Source organism: Platalea leucorodia (genome assembly GCF_965183815.1).
Source record: "Platalea leucorodia genome assembly, chromosome: 1".
Taxonomy (NCBI): domain Eukaryota; kingdom Metazoa; phylum Chordata; class Aves; order Pelecaniformes; family Threskiornithidae; genus Platalea; species Platalea leucorodia.
In genome coordinates, this window is record NC_138823.1 from 96,035,953 (window position 1) to 96,060,303 (window position 24,351).

Here is a 24,351-nt window from a genome sequence, read left to right on the forward strand (position 1 = left end):
ATTTTATCAGGATTTTCTGTCAAGAGACATTTTGTTCACATGCAGTGTGGGGTAAACCCTCAGTCAGAGCTACCGGTATCCCTGAATTTTGGTGTGATGCTCTTTTTTTACAGTTTCTTGATGTGACTGTATTCTCCTTAAGGGAGGTGATTGCAAAGCCTTCCTCATCCTCCCCTTTCCTTTTATCTTACCTTGTAGTTTCAAAAATGGGATCAGGTTTTGCTTTCTTAAGAGTTCTTGTAGATTTATACATGTGCAAATGAGAACCAAACAGAACACATGCAGCCATGAAACTGGAAAATAAAAAACCAAGAAAAACTCCCAAACTTCAGCACCACCACCCCCCTTCCAGAAACTGCTGGTGGCTAAGTTTTCTGTATTGGGAGCCTCCCAATCCGTTGTGCATAAAACTGCATTTCTGGACACGCTGGTTTTGGGGCAAAGCTCCCAGTGACCCCTTTAAACTCAGAGCAAATTTTGCATTCAGTGCTTGCTGCTGTAGCCTGATCAGCAGTAGTTTGACCAGGGCTGGCCGGCACACAGAAAGCTCGTGTATCGCTGCGTTGTGATGCAGTCACACAAAAGTGACATTAATGTAGATGTACTTAAGTAATAATATAATTCTGAATAGTGTCCTCAGAGGATGAATTATACTGAGAAACAGTATACTGATGCTAAATTGAGCACTAAATTGAAGGCTTAAAAATGAGGAAGCTAGTAAAAAAGATGTTAAGGTGAAAAGTGAGGAAATTAAAGTGTTGCAGCTCAGCATGGGGGCTACTTAAACATCCCATAAAATGAGTAATAAATGACTACCTCTAGGAAAAAAAAGAGCAACTCAAAGAGCAGGATTGCAAATTAATAGGTATGGGTAAAGGCAAAATTCTGGAAAAGCTGAACATGTCTCTGTACAGGAAGGGAAGAACTCAGCTTATGAAGAGGATTATAATTAATGGCAGGTAAAAATGAGACAGAAATGTGGGGATACCAAAAGGCATTTTGCAAAGCAAACAGCCAAAAGCGTATAAACAAATAAAAAAGAATTGTTTAAATCTACAAAGAGCAGGAAGCCTGCTAAAGCAGACAGAGCCAGAGTCAGCTAAAGGACAAAGCACTATGAGAGGGGGCAGGATAGGAAACAGCTGTGTGGTAGCTCTCCTGGCTGCTTCTCCTGGCCATGGTCTTTCCTGGCCTGATGTCCCCTGCTCTGAATATTTCTCCTTTTTGCCACAGGCCTTCTCATGTGATTTTCTTTTTTTTTTTTTTCCCCCCTATTTTTCTTTGGTCTGTGGACTTCCGTCCATCACTGGGCACAGTCTATGGCTTGCGTTTCCAACTGTCCCCTGGAGAAAGGAATATTTCCCCAGGATTATTTAAGTCTAGCAGCATTTTGAAAATGGAATGCCTGTAAAATCCCAGACCCAAAAGATCCTTAGGGAATTTAATCTCTATAAATGTTTTGTCAACATTTTCTTTTACCTCTTTTGTGGCTTATATTGCAATGATTGAAATGTGGGAGCATATGGTGTAACATAAGATATTAAAATGATAAAGAATACACAAAGCATCCTTGCAACAGCTTTGTGCATCTGCTTCAGCATCTTGGCTAAATTCCAATATGGGTTATTAGATTCCTAAATTCCCTACTCTTTAATTGTCTCTGTGATAGGGTCGAATTGCATCTATTCTAGTGTCCTGTGCATCTGTGCCTCAGTTTCCCAGCTGTACCATCCTCTGATTAAAGAGCTGATTTAAGATTAACCCTGGAGCCCAACTGCTAAATCTTACTGTACCAAAACAGTCCTTGAGAACAAATTAGTCTTTTCAGCCCCGTTTCTGGGTTGCTGGTACTCTGCTGGTGTCTTTGGAGGGCTGAAGTGAGTATGTCTCTCACCTTTTGAAGTGTCTGGAACCCTAAACAGTGGTAGCCCTGTGAAGCTAAAGCCTAGACACTTGAAGAGTAAGACACTCTGACACAGTCTGCTGTCTCAAATAATGTGTTGCTAGCAGCTCATTGCTGTCTAAGCACCATTTTATGTGATGAATGTTCACCAAATTTTAGTATTGCAAAAAAAATTGTGAAATTTGGAGGGGAAAGGATTGTAAAAGAATGTAAGTTTATGGTATGTAGCCTAATATTTTTGTAGTTTCTTCTCTGAATAATTTGGGAGTGTTTGGTATTTAATAAGTAGAATGCTGCCTTTAAGTATTTTCTTTTGCCTTAAGCTCTTAAGATATTATTCAGGCACTGAAAGCAGTGGAAAATCACTAGTTAACCAAGAAAACTGATTTTTAGATGAGGTAACCACTCTATTGTATAGGGTTTTATTCTATATTATGCTGTATTTAACAATTGAGATAGATTTGGGGATGAATGAAGGGAAGTATTTGGTTAGAAAAAAATGATGATAGATCTCCTTGTGTAGTCGTGAAAATGACATATAGAATCTTTTCTCTTGTACAGAAGGAAAAATAAGCTGTGGTTTTGAAATGTAGCTTAAGGGAATGGCTGGTAAAAGAACTGCTGAAAAAAGTTAAGGATATGTGCCAACAGTAACTGCCTGTGTTTGTTTTGCTTTCGGTTAAAAGTAATTTTAAATTGGAAAAGTAAAAATTTATGCAATCGGGGATTTTGATAGTGTATGAAGCTAAACCTTTAGAATTTCCACAGAACTTGAGAAAAGTGGACATTTTTTATTATATGGCATGTGTTTTAATGGTTTGAAATAGTAAGACTAATAATGTATATGTGTACATATATGTGTGTGTGTGTATATATGCGATATCCAGGGAAGGGGAGGGTAGGAGGAAGAGAACTTCCAATAACTTGGCAGTCATATAAAAACAAACAATAATCAGAGTAAGTTAAAATTTCACAACAGGAAATGTAGAGACCCAGATCATAGTCCCTGTGGACCACTTGAGTAACCGCACTGTGCTCTGGGGAGTCCTGGGGGCAAAGGATCTTCCCACCCAGATGTTCCACAGCTGCAGCAGGGTAGGCAGAATGGGCTGCTTCATTGAGGAAAGCATGGTCATGTGGGAAAAGTGTTCGGCTGAGATTTGCAAAGCCACAGAAGGGAAATGCTCAGGTCCATTAACTGGCATTTAAACCAAGGTGACCTGGAAAGTCCCAGCCTTATCTGTTATTTTTTTGCTCTTTCATGGGGAAAAGAAATCAGAGCTGTAATGTGACTGAGGGTGGTCAAGAGGTAATGCGCCTAGCTTGTCTTTCAGCCCACTCCTTGTCCAGAGTTGGTAATATTATCCCAAACATTGATTTTTTTCCTAAACAAATACAGCTTACCATAAAGCTAGAGGCCAGGCATCACATTCTTATTTGCATCTGATCTTCCCCTGAATCAGGAGCATTTGAAAATAGGTCACTGTTCCATCCTCAGTTGTACCAGAGAACATATTTAGTTGTGCATGTGGTATGTACTTTTAATGGAAAGGTTTAGCTAATGCATATTACGTTGTGCTATAGGATAGTTATGCCTTCCCTCTTCCTTCTCTTATCTCCTGTGTTACCACTAACATAGACCAGACAACACTGAACACCCATGATGGAAAAGTATCTTTTTAGTTTATACAAACTGCATTAGTGTGACAAAGCTTAAAATAACTGCTGTTAAAAGAAAAAAAGCATTTATGGGAAGCACTTCATTTCCTTGGCTCCTATTTCTCATGCATTGATGATTATATCTGTTAACAAATCACTGCAATATTTCTTCTGTGTGTGAAATTTATGGGCTTGAAATTCCTCATAGAGCTGATCAGTGCTGAACTCTAGCAAATCCTGATGGAGGGGAGAAAAAAATGGTAGTGAAAATAAGAGTCACAAAGGAAATAGGTGGCAGAAGAGTATGCTAGAGAAGAAAGCACAGCATCAAAAAGCAGGTCACAGGAGTTAGTTTCTAGCTTGGGTATGGACCTCATGTTTCATCTCTTGTGTTGCTTCTTGGCCTGTCTGTCTTGTTAACATAGATGCAAATTTGTTGTCTCTGACTCTTTGTGGACCATGTGCTTAGCCTGATGGGAGCAGCTCAGCCAGTGATACTTGCTTCTACTCCAACAGAAATTGTCAAGTCATGCCTGTATGTTTGTAGCCTGAAGACTGCCTACCCTCAGTGATGCCAGCCTCCAGGTGATGGGAAAATACTGATGGTTCTATGGCTTGTACCAGGCAGCCTACAAGTTTGTGATGAATCGGTGCTTGCTTCTCACACTAAACTGGCAACAGAGCAGTTCAGAGACTTTTTAAACCCAAGTGTGTAAGGTGAGGCTCCAGAAGCCTTCAGGCATCTAAATTAGGGTTGGAGTCTCCAAGATGCAAAGCATCTGCAGGTCATATTCCACTGGCTGCTTTTCCTCCTTACTTCTGTGGGGCCACAGGTCCTCAGTGTCTCAGAAACTCAGCTACTTCTACTCAAGTAAAAACTGTCGGCTGCGAAGCAAAAGAAACACTTCTAAGCATTTTGCATGCTTCATGTTACCTGCTCACTCTGTTCACTAACTCCTTCACATCATAGGAGCCAATGAACTTTTCTAACTTGAGATTTTCTTCCCCTTCACTGCCCCCTCCCCGTTACGCTTTCCATGAGATACTATGGCTAAGAGCAGCCACACCTATGCGAGGAACAAGAGTGTGGATCAAACCTTGCAGAATGAGATCCAGGAGACTGCGCTCAATGTGAGAAACAGCAATGGCTTTTGACGCTTTCTGGCATAACAGGTGTTCCACCTGGAACCCACCAAATATTGAATGTTGGTGAGATTTGGCTGCTGCCTGCCTTCCTGGTGTTTCCTAGCTCACACACTATCGGTACTGTAGCTATGAACATGAGGATACTTGTGGGATCCCAGAGTTGTACGGTCAAATGTTCTAAAATAAACGCATTTTTGTCAGTGCTGCTAATGCTTTTCTGCAGATTTCAAAACCATTTTTCAGCCTTATACTGGAAAAAAGTTCTGATAATTTATGTTACCCAGATGTTTTAAAATTCAACAGCTTTCACTACCCATAAATTTAATAGCATTAAACACCTGCTGGCTCAGAGTAGCAGTTCTTGCCAAAAAGAAAAGCAGGAGCAGAGAGATACACTGCTAATGTGCTCTCTTCCTTACCATCAGAGCTAAGGCTCTGAGTTGAAGCCCAGCACAGCATTACCCCATGCAGAGCAAGTTTTTCTGCCTCGATGCTTCAGAGTAGAGGACTCACAACAATTCTAGCCTGCCAAATAATAAAAAAAGAGAAAAAAAAAAAAAAAGAAAAAGGAAATATAATTTTTGAAAGTTAGGAAGGAGACTTAGGCCCTTACTGAAACTCAAAAAGTCTGCTATTGAAAACTGTGGAGAAATCTATAATGAAATATCAAAGCCTGGGGGCTCTTGGCAAGGGTGAAGGAGCGCAAGTCTGTGACAGTCAGTGGCACACACACAACTCTGAGAGCTGGACCTGGTTTGTCAGAGGAATATGAAGGATCTGGCTGCACCAAGCAGGTATCGTGGTGGTGATGAGCTTCAAAAGAACGTGTTTTAAAATCTGTGGAGAAACTCATGAGGGGAAGGCTGAAGGGAAAAGTGAAAATCTTAAATGATGGAATGAGATTGGAAGTCATTTAAGAGTACAGTTTTGGAAGCAATACCGACGAACTAAAAACAGAGAAAATAATGAGCAGAGAGTTTTAACATGCTTGGCTGAGTGTAGTACATAAAAGTTTTCAGTAACGTCCTTGCAAACAAGATCTTCAGCATCTGTGTCACCAGGTTTACAAGCCCTTTATTTTCTTATTAATAAGCATTTGAATGGATTTTTATTTATAGCATAGTTGCTGGAAAGGAAGAGCATGAGCAGTGATTCAGAGAGAGGTGAGTGACGCCAGATTGCTGTGGGTGAGTTGCTAATGAAGAAACAGAGGAAAAGGACTCTGAGGGTGTGTGAGGGAAGGGCAGCAGCTGCTGCCTTCTCCCTGATGGACTTTGGGGGCTGGCAGCAGGGGAGCGAAGCATGTTTTTGGAACAATTTTTGTAGGTGTTGCTGTGGTATTTTGGAGGAATGGCCTAGCGATCAGGCTGTGTTTACAAGATGGCATTAATAAATAAAGTGAATAGAAATATTTAAAATTGGAGCTCTGGCAGAACAAGCAGTCATCTCTGTTCAACTGCCGTGAGACTGTAACAGCCAAAAACCTGTGTGGTTCAGCCACTGCAAGCAACTTAGAGCGTGGCTTGTGGTCACTACCTTCTCCCAGCAGGGAGTAGTGTATAGAGCCAGGTGGTTGCTCTCTCATAACTCACTCCCTGCAGCAGGGCTGAACTGAAACAGCACTGCTCTTAGGAGCAGGTGATTGACAAATCAGTGGGAACCGCACACCTCAAACCAAGTAATTTATGTGAATTAATTTTTTCAATGTATCTTATGGTGGTTCTGTGCTTGTACATAGTATCTTAGTTTGATTTGTGTACAGGAATAGTCTTGAGGTTTTGCTTTCAAGAAACATCTCCAGGTAGAAGCTATAATAATAATGTTTCACAAATAGAAGGCAGTTTACATTCTGCTCTTGGAACAAACCAATAATGTACCTCAGACTCCAAAGGGAAATGTATTGTTAATGGAAAAGTTGTCTTCATCCTCTCTTTCTATTTAAGGCAGCTTTTGCTTCCAGTTTGTCATGAACACATAAAGGTCTAATGCAATACGGATTAGGTGGTATAAAACTAAGAGAGCAGCAAGAACTCCAGATGTTCATTAGTGGAGTGGCTATTGTAAAAGGCCACTGAGGAACTTCATCTGTTCTGTTCCCTCAAAGATTTCCAGTCATTAAATAATTTTCAAGGGACTCGTATCAGCAGATTCTATTGTGTTTTATAAAATCTTTACTTTTGAACACTGCGGGCTGAGTTCGCCACTGGCATCAGATAAACAGTTTCACTGCACTCACACCCACTTATGTTAGTGCTGAATTTAGCCCTCTGCCATTGTGCATACATACTGCGAAGGCCACTCAGGTGCAATGACAGATGGGGCCTTAAAACTTTATTGCCCTGTATCTAGAAACATAAGTAATAGTCAATTTTGCATTGCTCTAACATTTTTAAAACTAAATTGGGTTTTTGGATTGTATTTCATTCTTACATTTTTAATAAAGTGTAACAGGCACCAGCCTTAAAGCCACATTTACAGGATTAGATTTTCCACTTATATAAAGAAAGGCTTTTTTTTTTCTCCAAACAAGATGCATTTATGTTTGCAATTGCAGTGAGCTATATCCTGCCACCTATTGTTGTGTAGAGAAACACTTTATCTACCGAGAGAGAAATCCAATCTTGATCTTGTTCAGAAGGTCAGAACAGTTTTATTCATAGCTAAATAAGAGGCTGAACACTTATTTATTTTGTTTCCATTTCGTTTTGTTCATTTGCTTGTGTATGCATGTGAACATGACTGGCTGGGATGTTTAGAGTGTTTTTATACCACCTTAAGTAGAGGAATGGTCCTCTGGGTCACCCAAAGATACTTACTTGCTCCCTTTTCCAAGTCTGCTTCTTTTTTTCTCCTCCTGCCTCCACCACCTGTTCTTTGCTTCAAAGTACTAATCTTGCCCTTATTTTTTGCATAATTTCTTACATTGTAGTTGTACAAAGAAAAGGACTTGTTTTCTGTATGAAATTTAGGGACAGTTTCTTACAGGGAACCAATATGTGCTTTGTAGTCTTGATCATCAAAGAAGTTAACTTTAAGGATGTAAATAATAACATTTCCCTTAGTCATAATCATACAAAGGAATACTAGGTACTGTGGAAGTTCAGTCACTTTGGTTGTCGTTTCCTTTCCATTTTCAAAATTGCCATTTTCTGCTTACAGTCAGTGAAGCTGTTACTTGTAAAGCCATGGAGACAAAAAAGTTTATCTTGTTAGTTGAGTAGACAGTCCTCAAATACAGACTCTTCCAGAAATGGGAAGAATTTGGCAATTATTCTTGTTTCTTAAAAGCAGCAGCTTCTAAAAGCAACCTTAAATATATATATGCATATATACAGAGAGAGAAAGACATATCCCTACAACAAAAATACAGCATTTTCATAATGGTATAAGTCCAAATGATACAATGCTAAATATCGCTAGAGCTGTTCTTAAATACTTTTTTCTAAAGCAAGTAATCATCCAGGACTGGACAGAACACTATTTTTGACTTCTATGCCTTCATGAAGCTCCTGCCTCTAATTGGCCTGCAATTGATCAAAATACCACAAAGCCACCAAGCCTCTCCTTTTTAGTTGAGACACACAGTTTCTTATGGATTCAGTTTTTAAGAACTGCACATCAAGCTTTCTAATTTTTGCTTCAGAAAGGTTTCTAATGCAGTTTAAAACATGTTCTGTTACAAAAACACAACTGCTACTTTTTTGTTCCTTGTGCTGAAATATGCAGTACAGAAGGCACAACTTTTCCTCAGTCTTTGTTGTCACAGGTGATGACACTGCTGTTTGAGGCCAAATTCAGTCCTTGATTACAATGAAAGACGGGAGTATATGCCTTTGGGGGAAAAAGTGTTTTGGATCTCAAAAATTTTTTTTTAGGCTTCTCTTTCACCATGTGTATGTATTAAAAAAACAAGACTGTTCAGCTAAGATAGGAAGCCAGACAAAATGCACTGAGCCATATCCTTACATGATTTCATTCAAAAACGGTTGTACTGGAGCACATTTATGGTGGTAGAAGACCTCAGCCATACAAGTGCTGTTCCTACCAAGTTCCTAGCTCTGTCAGGGAAGATCAATTCCACACTTCTCCTCACAGTGTAGTGAAATTACGGTCCTGACAAGAAAGTGTATACCTTTGAACGTACAGACATGAAGCTTAATCAATAACTGCATTATTGTAAATTATTTCCTAATTAGGCATATACATTTATGCTGATAAATAGAATGGGGCTTCATGGAGCTGGTCCCTAGTTTCAAGGCTCATGGCACCGTAACATAATTTAATGCTAAGTAGCATTCTCAAATTAGTTGTCACTTTAAGACTTTCACTTCCTTTATTTTGAAACCTGAAAGACATTGATTATTTGAACGAAACCCAATGCTAAGCCCAATTAGTGCTAGGTCCAGTGTTAAACTTTTGGGCAGCATCTGCTCCAAGTGGAGTCCAAATTCCAGAGTTAACTACCTATTGTCTCTACATAGTTCCTGGGAGCAGAGGGGTTCCTCCAAAGGGCAGAAAAAAGCAAAAGGAGGGAGAACTGCAGCTAACCAGGACAAAATTCTCAATGAAGGATTGGTTTTAACTCCCATCACTTCGCAGAGCTGAGTTGTCAGTATCACCTTTACAGGACCCACCAACTGGCATCCTTTCCTGAGGGCAGGGGCCTGAAAGAGTTTCTTTCAAAGGTCTGAGCTGGGATAACTCTCATAAAAGCATAGCCAGCAGGTAAAATGAACCTTTTGTAAATTAGCCTTGTGATTAATGTACTCATCCAGATGCAAAGGCTCTGTAACCCACTCCTCCCAACGGAGGTGCATAAGCACATCTCCCATGTGAATGCCTTAAATCCCAGGCTGTGAGGGAAAACCAGCTTGTCCTTTCAGGTGGAGTAGTGGCATTGGGAAGCGAACAGAAACTGGGCAAAACTCAGGGGTCTGGCTCATAGATAGCCTGTTGTGAGACTGTGCTTATTTATCTTGTATGCTTTGTTTACTTAACTGTAGATGGGTGTCCTGTTCTTGATCTCTGTTCTCAGAGCTGTTCACATGCATTACATTAAACTGTAACAAACTAAAAAGCAAAAATAGTTTTGAGAGCGACATGTACTTTGTTTCAATGTTCCCCCTGGGGGAAAAACTAGCAGGTCTCTTCAGAGCGTCAGGACACTGACTTCAGAGGAAACCATGGGCACATTGCACTTTCAAAAAACAGAAAATCATCTGTTTCATGTTGCATGTGCCACAGTAAAGGTACCACACTGGCATACTTGTAAAAAACTTGGACTAAGGAGCTGATGGTACTTAGCCCTTCTTGTAGACTGGCAGTGTCTCCCAATAAAAGGATTTGGAATTAACAAGAGAAAGTCAGAGTATTTCCAGAGCTCGCAGGCTTGGTATCCCTAAATAAGGGTCTTTGACTTCTGAGCTAAAGCCAGTACTTTAATGGCAGAAACCTGGAGAGATCATAGACGCTTTCGTGTCATGTGCAGGATTTGTGAAGCTAACTAAGTGAACATTTAGAAAAGATTATTTTTCCTTTTTTTTTTATCATCTTGTTTGTCTGGTTGATTTATCCTCCTGTCCTCCTTACACTGTCTACACTTTAATCTGTTTCTGGTTTATGGGAACTATAAAAAGTCTTTTACACTGAGAGATTTACTTTATTTGAATGCAAATTAAAACTATTATCTTTCAGTTACAGGACAAAGATTGCAAAATAATGCATGTTTATAACTTGAAAAACTAATCTTTTCCCCCCTGTAATGCCATGTAAATTGTTCAGTTAAAGTAGAAATGTACAGTTAATTTTTGACAATCATTTATGTGTTGTCTATGTTAATTTGCTGAAGTATATAACAAGACAGAGAGGGAGTTAGATTAGAATGATATGAAGCTACGATATACTTTGCTGCTGATGACTGTATATAAACACAATTTTGGGCTCAACCTCCTTGTGGTGATTCCATTGAAATCAAAGAAGCCAGGGCAGTGTATGTCTGGCTTATATTTTTAAAGTTAGTGCTTATGAGTACATGAAATGGAATTGATGGAAAGTCTACAAAGAGGGGGAGAAGTGGAAGAACATATGTTACCTTTACACAAATATGATAACACAGACGATATTTGAAGGGAGATGAAGAAATAAAATGTGTTTCCCAGACATTGGCCCTGCTCTTTCTGTCTGAGAAACTGTTGGTACCATGATCAGATCCTTTTGTGGGGCAAAGAATCTGATGACCCAGCAGCTGGATATGTAGCGTGCTTGTGTACATATACTGAGATGCACGCACTAAACTACGCTATGCCAAGTAATATCTACCCCAGAACAAAATAATTCTGTTTCTTTGTTGCAAACACCAGCAGGTTTTTCTTTCCTTTCCACTTTTGTACTCCTAGTGGGATGACTCAGATGTAGGAAGAAAGAAACTTGTTTCATGAAATGGGAACAGGTAAGCAGAACATTACCTTACTTTGTCATTTGTGGCTTGTCTTTTATGAAGATGAAAACCTTCCTGCACAGCCCCTAGAAAACATTCCAAGATCCACAGAACAAGGCCCAGTATAACACATCAGAGATTTTGAAGGGACAGGAAGGGCAGGATAGAAGCAGGGATAGAGACCTCTGGCCATCTTTGTTTCAGTTTAGGCGCACTGGGCCAGTGTAAAGACCCAGCAGCTCCCTAAAACCAGAGCTACTTGTGAGTTATAGCAGTCACTCTCTGATGCTGAAGTTCACCAGCTTGTCCAGCAGCTTCTATAGGGTATGTGAGCAGCTCTCAGCACACTGCCTGGGGTGCATCTGTCCCTGGGCATCTCCATCCCTCTGTGCCCAGGGAAAGCAGCCTCCATTCCTGCAACAGGATGATGTGCTCTACCAAGGTCGGGCTTGCCCTAAGTAAGGAGCCCTAAACCATGTTTCATTGTCACATTTGCCTTCGTTGCTCAGGACAATGATCATTCTGGTCATGGCCTGAAATCCCAAATGTTCATCATGCGCATGTTTATGAACCTGGCCCCAAAGTGACTTCACGAATGCCATGCAGCACGTGAATGCCAGAGTCAGGAGTAAAAATCCAGCTTCTGATTGTCATGTCCTATCTTACTCTTGACAGGGTTTATTCCTGTCTTACTCATTATTCGTTAGTTGCAGCGCTTACTCCTGCTTCTCCTCCTTGCGCCTTTTTGAAAAAAATACATATTTCTCTGAAGTAATTTTTCTCTAATGCATGCAGCACATTGCTTGGTAGACTGCGAGGGGCTTACTTTCAACAATGGAATCACGTGCCTGCTGGAGACGAAACCAGTTCTGTGTTTCAGTCTGACTGCGTGGTCTCTTCTCTGTGAGTACAGTGCTTTTGTGTCTTGTCTTTTCCTTACAATGTATGACTGGAATTACACCCATAGAGAAAGAGGTACTTTCCTTCCCCCACAGTTTCTCTAAATGGGATTAATTTCTACCTCTGGCAGCCAGAGCTGAGGCAGAAGTGAAGCAAGGACTGGAGTATCCATAAATTCCCAGGCTGTTTTGCTCTGGATATGCACATCAGAAGACAGAAATGGAGAATAAAAACTGAATATATTAATTTCCTCTGGAAAAGACTTTTAGTCTAGTCACACCTTGCTCAGATGTAATGACACAGAATAGAAGGCCCTAGGATTTCATGTTTCCCCAATAGAGAAGTTGTAACGGGAGTGTTTGCTCATTCACACATTGAGAAATTAATGGACACTCAAGGCCATACTGGTAACTCTGGCTTGATTTAATTTTTCAAGGCTGACCAGACCAATCGGTGACAGAATAAAAGACATTTGTAAAGGTAAGACACCTCCAAATCACATCCTTTCTCTGTATTACCAGTATTGTAATTAGTGGACATGAAACATTTTTGGAGCTGTGAGAGCAGCTCTCTTCAAGCAGTGAAAACTATTTTTGATTGCCAGCATTCTGGTAGTGGGTTTGGTATTGTCTGCTCGCCAAGTGAGCAGTTAGTTGGCTGAGGAAGAAAGGGTTGTCACGCTGATAACTGATAACATAGCCAATAACCACTGCCTTATGTCCAAGAGGTTTTACTTCAGCTGAAATATTTTTTTTCTATTAAAGACTTAAAGTGTGAAATTTTATAATCCTGAATTCCTTCCAGAACTTGGAGAAAAACCACTGTATTGGTTTATTTTCAAAGTTCTTAATGGGTTTTCACAATACAAAGCCAGACCCTCAGTTAGCACAGAACATGCTAGTTTCTGTGATGTGGAAACTCAGTTCATGGTTTTGACTGCATTTGGTAAATTCATTCACGGGACATTAAGGTCATTGCTGAGGAACACAAAAAAATTCAGAAAGAATAGTGAATTACAGTCTCTTCTTTCCTTTTGTACTGGTCCCATCCTGTTTTCCTTAAGTCAATCAAAAATAATATTTAAACTGAAAGTGTGTAGGGTTTTTCTTTGCAGAAAAATGCAATGAAAGCATACTGCTGCTGTGGTTTCTCAATGCCTCTTGCAAGACAGGGAAGTCTCTTTCAGGAAATTGTTTTTTTTTGTTGGAAGTTTTCTTGCTAAAAAATAAGTTTGCATAACCAAAATTCACATGAAAAGAAAGGTCAATGTCACTGACAGTTTTAGGGAATTCTAGGAAGAAATTCAGAAGCGAAGATGTTGGTTCACACTTTCACTTTGAAATAAGTTTGTGTAGATTTAGAGTGTCTCTTAATTACATTATTTGAAGTTTAAAATACCTGAAATTATATTCAGTGGAAATGTTGATTCGGTATTATGAACACATTTCACTTTGGAGGGAATCTTCTGTATGTGAGCTGACTTTTTCTTTGAAAAAAATCTAAGTGGTATGCTGTAAAATTTCTTTTTAAAAAGCTATGGTTTGCAGATTATTTCTGCTGGAGCTTTTCTTGATCACTGCTTTATATAAACTGACTTGATTCCTAAATAACTTGAATAGACAGGAAGGGGCCTGGGGAATACAGATACAATCTTAAAATATTGCTTCTCCTAGTGCTATAAGAAGTAGCTTGGTTCATTTTGACTGATATACTTTTAAGCTCTGTTTTGAAATACTTTAATTTGAAGCTTGAACTGTGAAATAACAGGGCCAGAGGAATTTCCCTTCTGGTTTTTACTGCTTCCCAAATTAAGTCATATGGGTAAAGATCTTAAAATCTGGCGCCAGTGTGTGGCTTTACTAATAGTATCTATGTGATCATGTCATTCCCGAGAAAGGCATGTTTCAAATAAAAAGGAAATGTCAACCTTGAGTATTTTTTATTAAATCCCTTTTCTTCTTCTCTTCAAGTTCAGCTTTAGCTGACCACTTCCTTTGTCTGGTTTATTTTTATTAGAAATGAACAGATTCATTAACTGTGCAACTCGGTGGTCAGGCAGTGACTGGATATGTCCAATAATGGGTAATAGTTGTATTTTTCATTGGGAGACCAATGTTTGCTTTGGAGATGGCCTGGGGAACAGATGTAATCTGAGACGGCTCTATGTTTACCTCGTTTCACTGATATGCTGAGCATGTTTGAAACCAGTGAGAAAGAAAAACAAACATTTCAGAAGAAAGTACCTGCAAGCGCTCACTGTTTCCCCAGGCTGCATCCCTGGGCTCCAGCCAGAAACTCCACAAACACAGGACTGCGCACACACATGCACACGAACGTGCATGCGTACACATACACACGCACACACATATACATACATATTTCATTATACAGTCATGCCCTCAGCCTGCCTGGTTCCAAGAATGCTTTCCAACTGATCCTATGATCCACTTTTTTGCTGTTAGGGTGACTCAGCACTGGCACAGGTTGCCCAGAGGGGCTGTAGAGTCTCCATGTGTGGAGATACTCAAAAGCCATATGGACATGGTCCTGGGGAACCAGCTCTAGGTGGCCCTGCTTGCGCAGGTGGGTTGGACTAGATGACCTCTAGAGGTCCCTTCCAACCTCAACCAGTCTGTGATTCTGTGATTCTATCTGTATGTAAGCCATTTGATGAACTACTTGTCAACTGACGCAAGTCAGCGTCAAGGCTACTGATCAATGTCTGCTTGTCGGAAAGCTTTTTTGATGTACATAGTTTCATGCAGTGAGATTAATATTTTTTTTTTCACTCCTGTTTCTGCTTTATTTCTCCTCTTTCCAGCAGTTGTCACTTTCTACGTGGATATTTATTGGTAGTCAAGGTCATTTGAAGTACTTGCTACACAGGTGACTCAGATGAAATAAAACAATCTGAGGAACATGAACCGAAGTATTCCCATACTATACACAATATTGAAATAATGAGATTCTTGTCTCCTCACGTTTCTTTCAGCATTATTTTTCCTGTCAAAATGACTAAATTTCAGATTGCAGTTTGCATGTAGGCAATAAGAAGTGCACTAATCTTTGGTAAAGGAGGAAGAAGTGGGTGGGGAACTGACAGCAATTCATATTGCCTATTTCCCAAAGCTGTCTCATTACTCTTTAATTGTTTCTTTTGCAAAGTAGTCTTACTGTGGCAGCAGAATAAAACATTCATCCAAGCTTTACGCAGTTGCCAGCATACATGCTCTAGTTCAGTCTTAATTGGTAGAAATTGCTATAGACTTACACTCTGGGAGGCATTGCTCCCTTCTGCGGGCTACTGTGTGGCCCCCGATGAACATTCAGTGGTCAGTGTGTTTCTTTCTTGTGGTTCTAACAGGCGCTGGTCTTCTTTAATGTCATGCATGCAGAGGGAAGTAGTGACTTGTCAGTAAGGCTGTTCAAATTCTAGAGGGTTAATTTGTGTAATGGCTTGTGAAATGAAACTCTCAAATGTGCTTGCAGTAATTGGTAACAAGCCACATTTTGCAGGAGGCAAGCTCTTCACAAGGGTATCGTTTTCTACTTCTACAAGGTAGTGTGGGAGTAAAGGAGAAAGGCCAGATCTAAGGACAGAGTGAATCATCCTCAATTACAGCCAGGTAGAGAAAACCCTGTGAAAGACCAGCCTGTCACCGATCCCTCCATGGCAGTCTTGACATGTTTTCAGAGTGTCCCTAGGAACAGACATCCAAACTAGGCAGGAGATAACTAAGGGCTTTCCTGAGGAAACAGAAGCTGTTGCTGAGTAAACACCCTGTCATGGTAGTTAGCAGACTTTGAGGCTACTCTGCGATAAATCTAGTGTGTACTACATTCTGGTGCAGAGTAGGTTGCAAACCTGAGCTTTGAATCTAGCATTCACTTCAAGTGGCAACTGGGTTTGCTTCAGGAATTTCACTCTACTTGACGGTGGAGCAGCGGCCTTGTGGCAAAACCACTTCCTTCCTTGCCATTTTGTTACATCTAAAAAAGCTGAAATTGGGTGAAAAGGGGATACTGTGAGGCAAGCTACTTCTTGGGACTCTTTTCAGAGCCGATGCTTTTAGATGGGCCACTGTCCCAGAAACAGCATGAGAATTCAGACTGGGCCACCAGATGGAGGAGAGAGACAGGAGAGGAAAGATGGCTCTGTAATGGGGACATTATTCTTCTTACTATATGAAACAAAATAAAGATATGATCTAGTTATAAACACACGGCTGCTCCTACCCTCTCTTCCTAGAGCAGGAAAAAAGTTCTCTGCTCAAAAGCAAGGAAGCACAGCTACTCCTGTCAGGTTCAGTGGCAGAACCGATGTCAAGTGCTGTAGTTCTCACTAGCTGGGTCCACTCTGTTGTGCTACAGCCTCCAGGGCAGTGCTCCTGAGTAGCCCATTTTCCAGCTAGTAATATTGTATTTATGTCTGTAATGTCTAGGTCTTTTGGCTGGAAGCCAGCAGCTGGCAGGTAGGGCTCCCACCTGACTTCAGACGAGTCTACCTTCCCAGCTGGTGACTCCACTATTGCCTGCAGTTTTGTCAACAGAGAGAGGCTCTGGACTGGCAATGAAGAAGGAGAGTTGTTTAACAGAGAAAAGGGAGGTATTCTAAAGAAACAAGGGTCTGGCAGAGGTATGGGTGTTACCAGTCATGTTGCTTTGAAGAAGAGGGCAAGGAAGGCTTTGCCCATATTGGCATGGCTAGCTTTACTCATGGAAATTGTTTTGCCAAGAAGTTACATTCACCAGTGTCTCACCAAGATGACAGTGTTTAAAAAGGTCCCCCAAAGAACTGTTAGTCACTCACATTTGGTCTCATCAGTAGGTTGTGTAACTGGTATGTGACAGGTATGAGCTCAAGGTTGATACTTTCCAGTACTCAGATGCGTTTGGGTACATTAGAGAGGAGGGCCTTTTCTAGGTCCAAGTCATGTCAGCTTGAGGTAAAGAGTGCACAGCACTGTTACATTGGTTGTTGTCCTTCCCTTTTTTCACTCTTCTGGAACCTCATGTGGCCCACACTTGCAGTGTGTTGACACAGAGAGATCGCTACAAGTGATGGAAGGAGAGGCACTCTTCTGGGTACAATGTAAGTACTTCTGCGATGAGCTCATTGATAAAGGTGCCTTTCTGCAGATGCTGCATGTGTTTGTTGTATCAGTACGAAGCTCAAGGTGGTATGCACTGAGCATGCAAGCTAAGCACTGTAGAAGTATTTAATGCATGGCATGCCAGCCTGGGGTGTCTTCATTAGCTTTAAAAGCAAGTCAACAGAGTAGATATTATCACGGCAGATGTCGTGGAAGTATGGAGGACTTTGGGACCATGTCTGCTAGACAACCAGTGAACAAGAAATTCCTAGACAATACCACATATTGCACATGTGCTTGTGTTTTCATCCTCTTCTATTGCTGTTGGAATTATTTGAGAAAAGTTTTACAGGAAAGCTGTGGTGAATTACTTTCACGTGTCACAGTAGGTACTCTTTTACATATTGAGTCTGTGTGACTGCTGCTCTGTGGTATGTTAAAATAACAGTATAAATTTTGCAAAATTGCAGTCCTTCTAGTGGACAAAAATTTACTTTGGGAACAAGCAGACTGTTGAGTAAGTCACTCTTCTTCCCATTTCCTTAAAGTGAAAAATGAACATTAAAGGCAATGCTCAGATAAAGGTTTTATTCTGAAGCCATCTGAGTATTTGTTTCCCTCTGTCAACTCTGTTGCACTTGGGATTTCATGTGGAGCACAGCGTAACCTCTTGAGGCTTGCTGGTATCTGGATGCTGTTTGATAATTTTATGGCCTGTCTTTCTTTTCTAAGGAGACTTTCTAGACAAAGAATGTTGAATTGCCTCATGTTGTTGAATATGAAATCATTGTCACGTTTAGGTTTGGAAACAACAGATGAAACAATTTCAGAAAAAAAAACTGGGATGAAACACAGTCTAGGTGATGATTATAATAATTATGATAATTAAATAAATGCACAGTACTCCACAGTATTAAATAGCAGATGTGCTTCTTTACAGCTAAATTTTTGTCAGTTTCAAATTAAAACCAAGGTCAGATTTCTGGACTGACTTACATCCCATACGATTTCATTAAATGCAGAATGGTTCCATGGCATGTAACTTGGCACTGAAGTTAGTTTTCAGTACGTGGGTTTTATGGTTCAGGTGCAAAATACTGCTCTGGCTCGCATGTATCTAAAGGTTATTATACCTTGGACTGTACTTCTTTTCTTTGTTTCAAAATTTAGCAGATCAGCTAAACTGTTAATTTTCTCAATTCCCCTCTGCTCCTTCCCCTTAATTCTTCCTTTATTGAAAACAGGTTCATTAAAAAAAATACTGATTGTTAGCCCGGAATGAGGACTAAGGTCAGTTGGCAATTTTAGAAAATTAAATCAGACAAATGAATCATATTTGCAAATTGGCTACTTGAGCGTACATGGATATTTGACCATCTTTTTTTTTAATGTGCAGATCAGTAATAAGAACGTAATAGCTACCATTCATGCAATGACAGTAGGAAGGCAAGAGAAAGGAAATTATTTTCTTTTTTCTTTCTTTCTCTATGCAAAACACAGTGGCAAAAATACTTTAAGTAAAACTGATAAATGTTCTGGCTCTGCAGGTATCCTATAATTAGGAACTGTTACTTCTCAATAAATTTCTTAAGTGCCTAACAATACGCATCTAGCATTAAATTCTTACACATGAGAATGTTTTATCCAAAAGCATCATCACTGCACTTCATACACACATAGAATCAAGTAATACCAGACCTGCAATTTATCTCAATGTAACAGGTATTTTTTTTGTGAGTGTATTATTCATTATTAATTAAGATTGTTCTTGCCTCTGTTGCTTGAAGTCGGGAGAACCTTCAAAGGCTCTCACAGTGCTAACAATGATTCTGTATTTGTTCTCCTCTTGTGTTTCTCTACAAGGTTACTGACACACTACTAATAAAGATGTACACCTTGTACATCTCTTGTGGTATGTGGATGCTTATCAGTCAGTTTTGAGATGTACAGTTAAAAGAATAAAGCAGTTGCCTATTTTCATTTAGTTTTCAAATATCAGGTGACCTCAACCAGCATTCTGGTCTAACAATCTGCCAAACATAATTTTAAACTTACCTAAACACTTTTGTGAAGAAATTTTTGTAGGGGCTGTATGCAGTATTGGCACCTAATGGGTTGTAAAATTCTGTCTGAGGGAAAAAGCTGAACAGGTGAACACAGCAGGGCAGATTGTGACCCTGCTGTTGTGTTGGAGTCCTCAGAAGCAGTACAGCAATACAGAATACCTGCAAAAAATAGGTAACTACTTGGCCATGTAATTATTTCAATGCTGCTTTCCAGGACTTGGTCCCTCTCTGGTTGAAGTCTTTGGGAGTGTTTTGTTTTCACTGGGAGAAGAGCTGGATGATAAAGTGGAGATTTTGGTTAAGCAGCCTTCTTTGGCCTCTTGAGTGTCCACTAAGCGCTGGACTCATTTGTAAGTTGATATGCAGAAGGAAAGAAAGTCTGGAGGCCCAAGAAGGTCCTTAAATAGATGGCCTCATTGAGACCACCTCAAGTTGTCTAAGCTGCAAATACCAGAAAATCCCCTTTCTCATGGGATTTCCAGTGCTTTGGGCTTCTATTTAAATTGAAAATATTGAGTGCTTGCCCTCTGTATGCCTGCCCTTCGGTTTTCCATCTGCATCTAAGGAAGAGATGCGGCATTTAAAAGGAAGCAAGAAAACAGTGAGAGTAGTACAATTGAGGCCTGGTTTTCAGTGCCTTCCTGCTTGATATTTGGTTTATGCTGGCTCTACTGAGGTATAATTTTTGTTTGAAGCTTTTACTACAGCTGGGCTATTCATGACACCACTTTTCCTCTGTTTGGATTGCCTTAAACCTTCACACCTTTAAGCCTTCTGCTAAATATGGATGAAATGGGCCAACACCTGAGAATAAACACAGACAGTGTGATCCCATTAGCTTAATTTCCTTAAGAATCCAGGATTAACTTGTATAACTTTTTAATAACCATAATTAGTATACATATATATATGTTATTTTAGCTGAATTAGTTCATTTATATGATGTCACAAGAGAATGAAGTAAGGCTGACCCTGATTTGAGCAGGAGGTTGGATTTTGGTCCCCTCTGACCTGAACTGACCTATGATCCTATGGTCTAACAGCTCATTTCCATCCCTAGTTCCTGCTGCTCTAATATTCTTTCTACGCAGAAAGATGTGAACTGGTGAAACAACAGAATATTTGACAGCATGAGCTGAAATGCCCTTCTGAGATGTGAAAATGTCTCTTTATCTCGTGTATTTGGAAGTTATTCTCACTGTAATAGTAATGCTTCCTTGTCACTTAATTGTATCTGTCTTTCCACCAGAACTACCTGCTGTGGATGACACCTATTGCCTAGGTGCCGTCAGCTCATTGTTTATATGACTTGTATTAAGAAAATTGCATTTCTGATTATGTTAATGACAACAAACCTGGACTTTGAGATATGATGGGTAATACAGCGAGGGAACAGCTAAGCAGAAAAACTAGGAAATTCAGTCAATTGCAAGATATTTTTTTTTTTGGCTGAGTTCATGCTGAAGTCCATGTGTTTGTATTAGCCCTATTGGGACATAGTTCAGCACATTATTTATACAAAGTTACTTCAGTGGCTGATTGTTATTAATTACCATCCTGAGTTCTTTGCAAGTCAAGCTGGACTCCAAATGAAATTTGGTTTCCAAAGTAATTAGGAGTTAATGTTGCAATGTGTGTTGCCTGTTGTATTGTATTCTTGCAATAACATTTGCAAAAAAATTGTTCATTTGCTTGAAAACCCCCAAACCTTTCTCTAAAATGTGGAAAATATTTAAAAACTTATTAGAAAAGAAACACCTTTCTCAACCCTATGTGTGCTTGCCTAGATGAAAAGAATAATACCAAAGAATCAAAATGGCATTCCTGTCATTCTGCTACTTTATTGGTTTAAGAGCCCTCACCAAAAGCAGAATGCAAGTTTGAATAGAACATACACTGCATTAGGTAATTTAGACCATAGAGTCACCATCTACACACCCATAGCATAGATCCCTTTCAGATTGTCTTAAAGAGATGTTCTTTAGTTCACAAAAAACCAACCAAACAAAAAAAACACAACCCCAAAAAACAAAAAAAAAATTTCAGGTTCTCAAAATGTGACTGCTTAATTTCTTTTTTTAGCCAGCACCTTTCGATCCTGTTTCTATGTGCAAGGAAAACTGATGAATTGACAAAAAGATGATGCTTTTTTGGTTATCTAATATTATCTAAATAATCTAATATTATCTAAATAATTAGAAAGAGAATAACGGCCTAATAACACATTTTCATGTTTTAAAGATTTCTGAACCCTTATGTTTTCTCCAGAGTTTACTTTTTAAAAAAAAAATTAAGAACTGTAGCCCTGGTTGTGGACTGCATGCAAGGGTAAAGACTTTTCAGGGGAAGAACAAGAATTGTGATGTAGAATGTATTTTAATCAAGATACCAGGTTTTCCAAAATTATTCTGCTGTTACATTTATGCATGCTCTCAGACAAAAGGCCATCGTATATTTTCTGTGCACATTTATAGCTTAATTGAACATTTTTGTTCCCAGTAGAAGGTACAGGAATTTCTGCCCTACTCTTTGTTGTGTTTTTATAAATGCTGCCAGAAATGGTAACTGGCAATGAAATTTCAATGTTTGTAACTTATGCTTCCTGCTGGTATTGCTTTTTTACATGTCTGGCTATGACTTTGCAATTGCATGCCGGGTCAAAGGTTGAAGAAGAAATGCAGTGACCTTCTGGCCTTTCCTTACCTATTTCCTGTAAGAGAGCAACCTTTCAACCAGCTGTGAGTCTCTTCAGAAATTTTGTTGTGATATGATGTCTGAAATTCAAATATCACAGTCTTTAGACTTAGGTGAGAAAATTTTGAGGTGGCAAGTCTGGTTAGACTCTTTCAGAAGAGATCACAAGATTAAGATCTTACTTCCTCTAAATGTGTACTATTCATCAGCTATCACAGTTCTTAGTTTCCCAAGGTGTAAGGCAACATGCACACATTGCTTAGAAAATATAATGCCTTGTTTAAGAGCAGAAAGCATGGACCTTTGCAGAAATACAAGCTATCACATGGTAATCCATTATGGTAAAAAACATACTCATAGTGACTGTGAGGACTTATCAGACACACTTTAATATCGTTGGCTTCACAGGATGCAGCAGTTAAGAAAGGTGCTGCCAAATCTTCAGGAAGCAGAACCTGATTTTTTGTTGTTTTCTTTCACTCTCAGATCTTTTTGCAGCTACCTGAAGCCAACAGCTCTCTGCAGGTCCTGTTCCAGCCTGGCTTCCCTGTACCCATTGCTAATAACATGGTGGCTCTTGAGGTTAGGTCAATTGGTGATACCAGCAACACCGAGAAGGCCCTGACAGCCATTTAACATGTAATCTATTCCTTACACTATAGGGCTCTGAGCTATGCACACCAGGAGAGCTTATTCTTAGTGTCCCTGTTGTGTTATTTACCTCTGCTCTGAGCAGTTAAGTCCACCACAGCCATTTAGTAAATTATCAGTTTTCTTATTGGCCCTAAATTGCGCCTAATTAAAAATCTGACCTCCACAAAATAGTCCTCTTCCTAAAGAGACAGAACATAAACAGGAAAAAATCAGCTAATTGCTGCAAAAACTGCTTTTGTGGCACTGTAATTGGACCTCAGTGAAATGAATGAACCCACTGGGGATTCCCTAATGAATGTTTAACTGCAAACAGTAGTCAGGCACTTAAGCAGCTAGGCTGATGGTCCCTAATGAAATCAAATAAAATCAAATAAAAGAATCTGGCACTTTACTAACCAGATTTCTTGGCATTGAGACATAAAAATAATATAATTCTGGGTAAATAAAATGTAAAGAAAAGTTATTAATAAAGCAGTGAAAAGTTAGCCACTCTTGCTTGGATTCTTTCTTTCTTTTTCGACTGAAAAAACCCCCTCAGAATACTCTACATACTCTGTTGATTCTTTCTAAAGAGAGCTTTCTTTTATTTTCCCCTTTTCCTAAAAGCACTAAGACCTTTTCCATTTTCTGTTAATCACATTCTCTGGCTTTATTTTGCAATATGTTTTTCAAAGGCTAGCTGTGGAACTGCATGATGTAGGCAATTGATTAAGATCCTTTTCATTTTTCCAAATTCTAACAAGGAGCCAAATTCTGATGACCTCAGTAATTTGAGCTGTGCTTTGCCTCCAAATATCTATTCAATGCAATGGGTAAAATCCTGGCCTTACTGATGTCAGCTGTGTAACTTGACTTTGAAAAGCAAGTCATTAAACCCAACTGGTGTAGGATCTCAAGACTGTATTAACGCTTAAAGCAAGCTTAAAGAACCAGGGACATGGCACCATCACATAACTTTGTTTATTATTATTAGTAGTAGTATTATATTTTAATGCTCAGTTGCACAATGATGGGACCTTGTAAATGATTTAGATTGTGGGTTATGTAGGTTACCAACTTTCAAAAAAGGTCTTAACTAGTTTTGTTTAAATTACTATTAAAAATACTTCATGATATTCCACTACAATTGTTGTAGCATTGATGACATGAAAATCTGGCAAGCTGCATTTTCATTAGTATCTCACACCTTTTAAATCTTTACTGAAACTTAGTGAGGTTATGTGGTATTTTGTAAGTATTGCAATTTAACCAAGTGAGAGTTGGAGAAAATTCAATTTAATCATGCACTGCCAATTTTATTTAAATAGAGAAAAGTGCTACTTATCAATGTGTCTAGCATTCAAATACATATAGTTTGTTTACATATTGTAAATAAAAAGTCCATTGCAATATATTTTTAGAAAATGAGTTAGAATATCTGCTGGCTGTTTCTTGATGTGTGTGATAAATAGACATGCAAACTTCTTATTAACAACAGGTAGCATTATAATTACTTACCATTGCCAGTGAAAATATTCTTCATGTGTAATTAATGCAAATGAAGTGAAGTTTGCCGTAAGATTTAGTTTTTAAACTGCACAGTTAGAGCATACTATACCTCCATTCTTATGTATTAGGTGTAACTTAATAGACTTCTAACACTGAAAACTGTGCAATATAAAAGCATGAATATATATTTTTTTTATATATATGGCAGAGGGGGAGATTTGAATAACAGCTTTGTATACTAAATGATGAGTCATGGTGTAGAAGGGAACTGATACTTAATGTCATGACGGTAGGTGTTGCTAAGTAGCTATT